Genomic DNA, 12,033 nt, shown 5'->3' on the forward strand with positions numbered 1-12,033 from the left:
AGATGAAAATCTTAAAAAAGGTTCACAAATATATAATTTCATTTAAGCGTATTCCCCTAAAGCAGGGGTCCAGAGTATTTACACCAACAGAATCATGCATGTGGGACTGACTCAAAATAAACTACACTACCCATGTTCATTATAATAAAGGAACATATGACTCAGTGCTCATTGATGGTTTAAAAAAAGCAACTTAAGTTTATGGACAGCATTGTGCATTATTGGAACTGCTTAGAGTAATCCCATCTATCTAGCTCAAATTGCTTACTAAAAATGGATTATGTTTCTTTTTAAATAAATCAAATAAAAAAGTATATGTTTATTACATTAATATAAAGTAGTGAAATGGACAGCGTCACTATTTATTTAATTTTACTGTTTCAAAATACAGTACAGCTGTTTCATTATGTCACTGTGCATTATCAACATAAAACACACAACACAAAAGCGTCTTCATTCATGGATGTTTTCGAAATGCTTATTCATTTTCTGTCTCCATCACTAGCATAGTCACGAGCCATGACCAGCAGCCAAGGAGCCAAGATTTTTCATTGAGAGAAAATAATTTTCATTTTCCTGCCATGATTCCATGGGTGCAGTAAACCACCAAAGTGCCGTAATACATTGCTCTATCACCGCCACAGCCCTAACTCGAACAACATTTTTGTTGACAGAATCCTTTCAGTTGAACACGAGGCTTTGTGAAATATATGCATGACCGTGTTGTTGACAATACAGTAGGTTGCAGGGCTCCATAAATGAGTGGAGTTTGTGCTTTTAATTGTGGAAATACAGTTCCAGCAGCAGGCAGCTCTGAAGCAGCGTCGCAGCACCACACCACAAACTTGCCAGTTGCAGCAGTTTGGCAAGATTGCTGTCATGCACTGCTCACACATGCAGTGTGCCCTGGGCGTTAGGTAGCCAGTTGGAAGCAGGCAAGTATCATGAGAGTAAAGATTAAAAAACAACAGCAACAATAAAAAGCCATAGAATTAACATAGCTTTAAATGGTTTCTTCCACATGTGGTCAGTCATGAAAAGACACAAAATGAACACTTTTAGCGGACACATGACCCGCATTACCAAATTATGTAAACAGCATTTGTAAAGGAATGATTCTGTCAGAAGTGTTTTGATCCATATAAGAGGTTGATCACTGCAACCGCGATCACTAAAAGTGGTTTCCACTGTACAAAGAGAAAACTATATGCAGTTTTGGATATACAGGCAAAACCTATTAGCAGGACAAATTCATTACTGTTATTAACGTTTTCATGAAATTTGTTGACAGTAAGAAAAATCACCATCCTCCTGTTTTTATCGAAGCACCTGCTCTCATGTGTTACTGGCATACAGAATGAACATGCTATTATGCCCTTAAACTCAGTATGTTGTGCAAGTTGTAAAGTTTGAGCACAATTTAAATGACTTAATTCATGTATAAATCTTAATTATAATGTTATATGAAGCTATTTAAGCATATGTGTTCATCTGGGACTTTATTGAACACACATGTTGCCACATAAAGCCTGTTCCTTACAGTGAACCTGACACCAGAGCAGAGCGGAGAGAGCAACGCTGTAAAAAATCTAAAAACAACTCCCCGCACGCTTATTTTGCTCTTGTTTTCCTGCAGCACACCAGTTTTTCATTTTGGAGAGGGATGGAGGGATGGAGCGAGGAAGGAAAGGCGGGATAGAGTGCGTAGCGCTGACAGTATTTATAGCCTGGTGTTCTGACCAAAATTATCAGTGTACCACAAAATAACTTCCTCTAGCCTCACCGCCAAATAACAGGAAGCCTTCAATTGTGCGTATTTATTAATTCTAACGCACATGCATGCACTCGCGCAGACACACGCAGCCGTACACATGCTGAAATGCACTCACACAATCACAAACAGCTCGCACGTACAGCACATGAAAACATGCTCTTGTGTACACACACACACACACACACACACACACGCGTGTAGTGAGGGTTTGCTGTCTTTATAAATAGAGCAGCTCCTGGAGCACTGCAAAGTCGGCTGTGTAAACTTCCTTCAAATTCTGGAGTTGGTTTGTCTTTGTACTCACAAACTCTCTCTTTCCTTTCTGTCTGTCTCTCTGTCTGTCTGTCGCTCTCATGCACATACAAACGGACACATACAACCGAGTATGAGCACACATGGAAACACACACACACACACACAAACATGCGCAGCCTCGAAGTCTGGCCTCCATTAGAGAGCCATTCAGTGGAGTTTAGGCGGGGGGGGTCAAAGGTGACAGTGTGTTAATGGGTGACGTGGGGGGTCTTTTCTGCTTGACTGACCATCACTGCCATTTGCACACACACAAACACACACACATATAAAAACACACATATATAATTATAAATTATATCGTCTTTCGTTTCCACCACTTCAAACTGTCTCTTTCTGTCTTTCTGTCCGTGTTTTACCTTCGGGTCTGTAAATCACAGGTTGGATGTTTCAGCACAGCACAAAATACAATCACAGATGCTACACCTGGTAGACATGTTAGTGAGGGTGTGCACATGTGCAGCTCAGTGTGTGTACATGTGAGAATGTATGACTGCACGCCTGCCAGGCGGTGACTCTGTAAAGGCACTTGAAAAAATACACTTGTGTGTCATTGAGTAATTACAAATTACTGAGAATATTTGGGTTCATCTCTGCCAGTACAGTAGGTTTACATAAATAAGCTTAGTTAGACTTGTTGAAACTAATCCATGCAAACATATATTACAGTTAAATGAATCTCAGTGATAGATGTCAAACTCAAGACGGTCAAAGAGGTCCACACATGGCCTGCAGGATGTTGGAAAGCATAAGGCGTACATCAAAACTGGAAGTTTTCGACCTCTCTTGCGTATATTGAATTACAAGTGTGTGCTGTCCACTAGTAAAGCAGCATGTTTCTCTCATGTAATCACTAACAATAAACACAATCCTCATTTTCTTTCTGAAACTTTAGCCAAACTTACTTAAAAGCAGCTGTGTGTTAGCTGTTTTTTTTCCTGCAGTATAAAAGATTGGATTAGCTTTAAAATTAGTTCCTCATCTGCAGCTCCTTCTGCAGAATATTTATAAGTGGAATCCCAGACAGTCTTACTACCTCCTTTGTAACATCGTCTTTGTTGGTGTTGGCCTCTAAACCAACCACTGCCTCCTTGATGCTTTACCAGCTAAACTTTTTAAAGATTTCTGGCCATTTCTGAGACCTGCAATGCTGAATATTGTTAATTTATCACTTACAACCATCAACTGTATATAAAGATTATACTCTACTTTCTCCCACTGTGTAAAAATGAAGCCAAAATATCCCAGACCTAGCCCCTGCCTTATTTTGCTGGTTGTTTTTCGAAGCCAGAGTCTGCGTAGTAGCGATCTCCGCAGAGTTCCCGCCCATATTGTCCATCTTTAGAATTCATTGTATGATTATTACTGGTGCTGTCCCCACTACGTTTAAGATTTCTGTGGTTAAACCTGCACTTGGGAATTCATACCTTAACCCAGGGTCTCTATTATTGACCAGTATCTAACTTTCCGTTCTTCTAAAATTCCTACGAATACTTGTGCATTAGCAGCTTTCAGCATTTTCACTATGCTTTCAGGACCCAGCACTCCAGTGAGAATGCACTTGCTAAAGTGATGAATGATCTTTACATACTACATACACATTTTCTGATGTCAGTTATGGGGTAACCTCAGGGCTCTGTTATTGGCACTCTGCTTTTGTCTCATTGGCCAATTTATACCCAGTCATGGAATCAGTGTCCCTCTGCTACACTGATGGTACTCAACTGTATGCATCTGTAAAGAGGTTAATTTAGTTTATACAATAAAAGCACAACCTAGATTGATCGACTGTCATCTAGTGTTGCATTGAGGCTACGACATTTGCGGTGTCAGTTCATCTGAGGGGTCTACAGCAGGACCATGACAACATGTCGACTGATAATACAAATCCTACTTTGGAGTGACCATCCATGTCTTACTGAGTAATAATACGTTTTGTTTTGGTTAGGCAAGTGTTGTGCAGAGTTGCAATCTTATCCAGTTGGTGTAAGAGCTCTGAATGTGCCTTCATACTTGTGAGTGCTTTTGTTTCCTCATCCAGGTGACTGCATTATCTATGTGTGTGTGTGTGTGTGTGTGTGTGTGTGTGTGTGTGTGTGTGTGAGAAAGAGGAGTTGGCTGGCGTTGCGTAACCACCATGTGCCTGGGTGCCTGGAGCCGGCAGCTCGTTAACCTGCCTTCCTTCCTGCTGTCACCTCAAACTAAATAAACACAGAGGCTATCTGCTGTGCATGCACATGTGCACTAACACACACGTGCACACACACACACACACGTGCACACACACACACGTGCACACACACACACACACACACACACACACACACACACACAGAGAGAGACACGTACACATAAATACACTTGCATTCATGCACGTGGATGTTTCTTTCTGTCTTTCTTGCTCGCCTGAGCTCATGAGTTCTGCTTGTACGTCACCAAAGGCTCTTTCCTTTGAGGAGGACAGATCATATATCTCTTTCTGATCACGCACACATGCATGTGTGCATGCACGCACGCATGCACGCACGCATGCACTCTCTTACTTTGAGCTTTTATTTACCCTGTGGGGAGGATGTTACAGTTAGGATAGGATACAACATGTCATTAAGGAATCCTGCCTCTCTGACAGTTGAAAACAAGCTGCTGGGTCTCTGCGGACTTTAACTTCTGCATGGTGTTTTTTTGGTGGGTGGCTTATTGGCACCCAGGTTTGCAGATGTTGTGACAGGGCAACCGAGATGTTATGAAAATAAGACATGCGGCATTTGGCCAAATTGAAATGTGGATGGTGATATAGGATCGTAGCTTTCAGGCAAACACTTGTTACATGATTTAAACTTACTGAAATAATGACAAAAGTGTTTAATCAGGAGATTTACATTTTGTTTTACATTGAAAAAACATGGCTGTAAGTAATCATGAGTAAACAAAGACAGGAAGTGTTTTTTCTTAACTTTACTGCCACACAGCAGGCTTACCTCATTGTTTTCCCAGCCACAAAAGTGAAAGGCATGCTTTTTTAAAAAACATTTATCCATTATTAAAAATTGTTTTTTTGGGTGTGAAAATGACCAGAGAAAGATGTGTTTTCAGTATTAGTTTGGCTTTCTTAGGTGTTAAGATAATATTTAGGATAACATGAGTAAATTCCTTATTGACATTGTAAATTTAAGAAAAAATATCTTTAACAACCTAACTAATTACAAGATGCTGGTTGGCAAAGTTTGACCTCATGCTATTTCAGCTTTTCACTTTCTTTGTCCTGAGGCCTTTCAATCTGTTTAATAACCACTTTGAAACTTCAGCTTTTCATTCCACAAACACAAAACATATCAAACCACATGTGACAAACCCACATCAAGGACTCATGTTTGTTTCATAAAAAATAATGACATTAACATAGCCTACTTTTAATCTTGGACCCAGTGTTTCAACAATAAACTTTGCTGGGCCTCTTAGTCGGTGAGGTTTTGTGTTAGTTTCCTTCTTTTTAAAAATAAAACAGGAACATGGGGGTGGAGTGGCAGAGGAAGCATTAATAAACAAAGAAATAAATAATGTTTATTGCGAGCCAGACATCACAGTGGGTTTATGGCTGGACTGTAAACTAGAAGACTTAGAATTTACATAATTACTTCCTGGTGTAAATTACTCGCCCCCTCCCTCTCCCACTCTTCATCTCTCTGCCTCTCTCTCTCTGTTCTGGGTCACATCATTTCTCTTAATCATACCAACAGCACCAGTATTCCTGCTTTTTTTTTTGAAGTAGGACTTATCACCTATGGGTGACGTATTTCTAGATATTATATATTGCGTTCAGTTATATAAAATAACAAAAATAACAAAATGAAGATTGGTGTTGAGGGAAAAACAGCAGCATCATTAACAAAGTCTTGATAAATTGTTATGTTGCTAAAATACTAAGTTGTCACTGGCGCTCCAAGTCATAAAGTTGATTAATATCTATCAACGCATGACTTGTAAAAATTATTTGAGTGCCTTTCAAAACACTGACGTAAACCTTGGTCCCCAGACATTACTATTATATACCACTAATTTGCAACAGGAAATACATTTTGAGTTATGCAAACTAAATTAAGCTTTTTTTTTTTAAAATCCACATAGTGAAGAATTGTTTTTCATGAACATATTTACTACATTACAAAATGTTCACCAATGGAATATGTGTAACTGTCTCAATATCTGCTCTCATAATGCAATACTTCCTTATAGCAACAAAAACTTGATGTCGTTGGTTATTGTAATGTTTTAGCACTAAAGCACTTTATTTAAATTAAGAAAAGTTGGTGGACCTGTATGTGTAAGTATGGAAAAAGTTATTAGTTATTGAAAGCACTACACAGCATGTTAACTGTATCAGCATTTAATTGAAACCGCAGTCTTTACCCAACTTTTACAAATCCAAGTCTATGATATGAAAGTCATGTGTTTTGCACCACCAACCATTCTTTTCCCTACAACATTCAGCACCTCTGTCTCTCAACAAATAAAACAAAACCAAATAATTTCCAAACAAACAAAAAGACAAATTGCCATAAAACAAAATTCAGGAAATAATTCTCTCCAAAGAATGACTATTGTGCTTTTTTTTTTAATCTGCCAATTTTATGGTTAATGTTTGGTTCAGGCAACCTCTTGATTAAGATGAATTAAAGAGCCTCAGTGGTTAAAAAAAAATTATCATAAACTTGTGGTAGGAGAGGCGATGCCTTCACAATAAGGGCCCGTGTCCACATGGCTTTCTTTTTTCTTTTTTTTTTTGTGAGCACCAACCACTTTTTTGTTAGTTGTTCCCAATGAGGAGAAGGCATAGGCAGGTGTCAATGGAAGAAGTGCCATGCCCAGCGTCTTTTTTTCAGAGCGCTCCAACTTTTTCTTTTTCAAGGGCCAATCCGAACGCTTCCAGTTGAAAATCTCTGAACTTGCACCTTTCATTTACGCTGCGCTCTAAATGCCAGCAGCATGACAGGGCACTGGGCATCTATTCTGCACTGAGTGCTGCACATCTGGTGCTGTTTTTTGCTGAGTGCCAAGATTTTTTAAAAAATGCTCAGTTTTGGGTAAAACACTACGCTTGTCAATCCATCACTTTTTTAGCCAGCTGTGCAATCACAGTGGAGAAGAAACAAATACCACAAAGACCAACCATGGAGGAGAAATATGTCTATATTTTTCCTCTCATTAACCAGCAGGTCCATCCTTTCTCTGTCGCTTTCCACGAAAATGTAAGCCATTTTTTACAGTGTCTGCTACAGATACTGTCACAATAACACCAATTAGGGCATTCTCTTTTTATTGCCATTTTGTGCCTATTTGATGGCATCTTGAATGCAACAGAAACAGGGACTCCCAAATTTATTCTGTACAGTTATTATAGAGCTTTGGCCAAGAAGTTGCACCACAGCTGTAACAATAAACACAACTTCCCGCTAGCTATTGTTATAATTTTGTCTCACCATCATCACCTTTTTACCGATATAATCACATCAATATAAAGTTGCTCATTGGTCTTGGCACATCTCGAGAGTTTTAAAAAAAGCTAAATTTGTTCATAACAGTTACAATGAACATTGCTGAGGCTATTTTTAAAACTGAGCATCAGAAATCCTTTTAATATCACGTTAAACAATGAAACGACAGGCTTTACAATGAAAGCCCTCCGCTACAAGCTGCAGGGAGTGTTTTCTGTCTCTGGTCCAGCACTGAATTGTAAAGCACAGGGTTAGGTTAGGTTAGTGGACGTCAGGGAACACAAGGACAAATTGCTAAATGAAACGTTTCTTCTTCTTTAGGTTAGACTCTTTGCCTGTGTGGTGTTTATGTCCCGGGCTCCAGAAGAGAGGGGTGTAGGGAGGAAGTTGGGATGACCTGGAAGGGAGAATGAACTAACTTTCTCTGGCCAGTTTGCTCGGAGCACAAATGCCCCTCACTGCGGTCACGTCAGTCTTTTCCTCTCTCCTGACTCCTCGTTCATCTCTATCTACCCTCTTTTTCACTCTTCCACTCTTTCCACCCCCCCCGCCTCTCTCTTTCTCTGTCCTTCTTTCCCACTGGGAAGACAGCCATGTGCTTTGGAGGCCCTCAGAGATGAAACCACACATTGGAGCTGTAGCAGGGGGTAGAAGAAGAAGAAGGCTCCAGAAAAAGCTCTGCTGGCGCTCCCAGCCAAGACACCAGCCAGAAACCAAACTGGATGTGGTGAAACTGTCAAATTACTTAAGGAAACTGCAGCAAAACCTCAGGAGGCGAAAAACAGAGAGGGAGAATAGTTTTTTTCATTGTGTTGCAAAACAAGCAAGGAAAATGGTATTTGTAAAATAATTTATGATTTTAAAATGATGTCCATCGGGAGGCTTGGCTGTTTGAGAATATTTCTCAGTAAAACTTTATTTTTCAAATAGACTTAGCATTCTTTTTTAACCCATATTTCAAATCATCTCTCTAATTAAAGAATAAAATGCTTAGAAATACCAAAAATACATTCATTTAAATGTATTTCAAGCATTTGCGTTTGTTTTTTGGTCATGTTTTTGGCCACTAAGCCCAATATTTCCACTAAAACCCAAACTTTTCCAAAAAGATGCCTCCAGAGGTTGAGAAACTTTATGTAAGTACCTTAAAAACAATCATGATATTGTAGCATAACCAGCAATGTAAAAACCTGTCTAGTTAAAAGAGTTCACCAATTAGTAAGTGAAAGAAACCAGCAAGCTCACACCCATTTACAACCATGTCCCTTACATTTAAATTACATCCATATAATAGCAATTTATTATGTCTTTGAGGAAACCAAATGAATGCCTAGAGTGACATTTCTTGACATGACATGTCTTTTAGGCAAGTGTAGGGAGTGCTGCATTTTTTTTTTACCACATGCAAGTTAAAGGAAGTTTCCTGGTATAGATGCAGGGTCTACAAAGACTTTCAAGACACCAACTGTACTTTGGATCCTTTACCCGTCATTAAAGTAAAAACAGGTTTTGTGCTTCGATCTTTCCACTCTGTCAGTATTTATCAAAGACTACAACCTTTCTCTAAACTAAACCTAGTGATGTCACTGCTGTAAAATAATCATAAAAAAATATGTAATTGTGTTTTAGTCTCGGATATTGTTGAAAAAACAAATGATATATGTTCTCAGTGAATATTCTGCAGATAAATGTATGGTATAAACAAATTGCAACTTGCCATATAAATTCGCTGTTGATAAGAAACGTAATTCTGGTGAAAATAACTTTCTGTTTTGCCCCTATTTGCTATTGTAATTTAGTCATAAATCCCTTTAATTTACAAACTCTGAATTCTTATAAAAGCAATAATATTGATCATTGGTTCATATGCAACTCCACAAAAAGAGAAAACATTCAATTCCCTTTACAGCTCCCCTCAGCACTGAGAGGTAGAAACATGCAAAGCACAGTAAGATATACCATAACTTCAGAACATGCTCCTGGACTTACACTGTCTTTGGGAACTTTTTTCCTTGTAAAAGTTTAAATACAAAAAAATTAGGCACTGGTTTGCGCGCAATTTTTACACAGATTCTGAAATTTGCACTGACCTTTATTTTGACAGTGCTGCCGGTTAAACTGATGCAGGATTCCAGTTTCATGTCATTTAAGAGGAAGATGTTTCATGAAAACATTTTAAGAGTTGACATAAGGGATGAATCAGCTCAAGGCCTGAGTGGATCATTAGGTGGTTATAAATCACAGCTATACGTTTCAAATAAAGTGTTCCCATTTGTGTGTGTGTGTGTGTGTGTGTGTGTGTGTGTGTGTGCGTGCGTGTGTGTGCCTGCGCCTTTGCATCGTTCTCTGGCTCCACTGAGACTCCATGCCCAGCAGTTATAGACCGTAGACATGACTTTAACTTCCACTGCCTTCATCCCTTCTCTCTCTCTCTCTCTCTCTCTCTTTCTCTCTCACTCTCTCTCTCTCTCTCTCACACACCACACACACACCTCCTCTCCTCCTCGCTCCATAACAAACAGCAAGAGTTTGGGCCCCCAAGGCTTCCTGTATCCTACACACAGCCAGCAAATAAACACAATCACATTCATTTACCCCTACACACATGCACGCACACACACGCACACACAACCACACAAAAGCATTCATTCGTGCACAGCCTGCTGCAAACATACCCACAGACCCACACAAACACACACAGGCATTCAGGCATGTGCAGACACACACACACACACACACACACACACACACACACACACACACACACACACACACACACACACACACACACACACACACACACACACACACACACTGCGACTGAAAGAGGACTCAGACCAAATGGGTAACCACTGCTATTTCTTCCCTCATTAAGCAGCAATATTACGAGCTGACACTCTGAGAGGCCTGTGGGCTTGGAGTCTGTGTCCCGAGGTTTCCACTGTTAAAGGGGGGGAACGTCTCCTTCTGTTACAGGAAGAGGGAAGGGAGGAATCGGAGGAGATAACCAGCGATGCCACAAAGATTTAAAGCCCATATTTTAGAGGTTAAATCAAGGAAACTGTGTGTCCACAGGATGATTAAGGTCACAGAGAAGTGGTTGAGTTTTCTTTTGGCATTCTCTGACTCTTTGTTTCTTACAATTAGCCTAAGTATTGAAAATGTATAATTTATTTTCCATTAACTGCAAGTTTTCCAGTCAGGAGCATTTCCTATCACCATCATTATGATTTTATCATGATTTCATGCAAATAACCACGCGACTCAGCTGTGAAAGCACAAATGGTAATTTTTAATACTTTTTTTCTCATGTTATGTTAATTAGTGAGATTTAGATATGATTTTTTAATTTTTTAATTTTTTTTTACCTAAGTTCAGTTTGCTGTTGTTGCTTCCAGCGTATTATTATAAGAGTGGTGTTGATCTGCAAGACAGTACAAAAATTGAAATTCTAAAAATGTTGAACTGTTCCTTTATCTTGCACTTAAAATTATTTTACCACCATAAAAATGAGGGACGGAGTGTTAAATGGGTTACTATACCAGCCATCTAATGTCTAATTAAATTAAAGCTGAAAATAATCACATAAACATGACTGTTTAATTTAAAATTCAATGTGCAGGAGTGCAGATATGACACAACAAAATATATGCCGCCATCAAACCACCTTTGAGCTGCACTGTGTATATAAATATAAGAAGGCTTATAAAAGGAATTTATTGTTAAATCAGCTTAATTCAGCACTGTGGCCAAAGAAATGATTTGATTGGTCTGTGTTGGCCGAACACCAAACTGCTGCAGGACCGATACATGTAAGTGTTTGTGAGCTGGGATGGAAAGAAGTGGTTTCTGGGAAACCAGAGCTCACATAGGGCCTGCAAACAAACCAATATGCAAGGCTCCAAAATTTTAAATATTTGTTGTGCAAATCTGTGGTTCTTTGTGTCAAACAAATTGTGATTAGCCGAGCGGGAAAGGAGATCATTTGGTATGGCTAGGATCATACACACACCCAACGTGGAACTAAAAGAAACAACTAAATTGTTTGTATTTATTGTTGTTTCATTTATCTTTATTGTTCTATTAGTTGAAAAAATTCAGTTCAAAAAATGCCCCATAATTGATCCTACTGACCTTATTAAAAAGTGGTACCAATATAGATCCTTATGCTCCCTATGTTTATTGGCAATTTTTAATGCATACTGCATGCTTGGAAATATTCAAACTTTTGCTTACGGTAGCAGCTATTAGTGTGCATCAATGTGTTAATTAAAATAGATATTGTTTTGTACTTTAGAGCAAGAATTAGTAGAGATACATGTATCATATGAAATGCTGCTGCATGTTTCTGGTATGTGGCCTACATGTTTAAACAAAGAAAGGAGACACACCTATGCAAACTTAAAACTCATCAACAAAAACATGGAAAAGATAAAAACAAATGGAAAGAGCAAT

The 12,033-nt window shown here is 38.9% G+C and overlaps 1 long non-coding RNA gene across 1 annotated transcript in view; it reads left to right on the forward strand.

Annotated features, from left to right (window-relative positions):
• Window positions 1–8,882, forward strand: part of LOC148187259 (uncharacterized) — a 31,867-nt gene extending 22,985 nt beyond the window's left edge. Inside the window, exon 3 of the long non-coding RNA XR_015779011.1 lies at window positions 8,166–8,882. This is a non-coding gene — a long non-coding RNA (uncharacterized LOC148187259). The remainder of the gene's footprint in view (window positions 1–8,165) is intronic.
• Window positions 8,883–12,033: the final 3,151 nt, after the last annotated feature.

This window comes from Plectropomus leopardus, chromosome 15, assembly GCF_026936395.1.
Source record: "Plectropomus leopardus strain MGB_pleo_1.0 chromosome 15, ASM2693639v1, whole genome shotgun sequence".
Lineage (NCBI taxonomy): Eukaryota > Metazoa > Chordata > Actinopteri > Perciformes > Serranidae > Plectropomus > Plectropomus leopardus.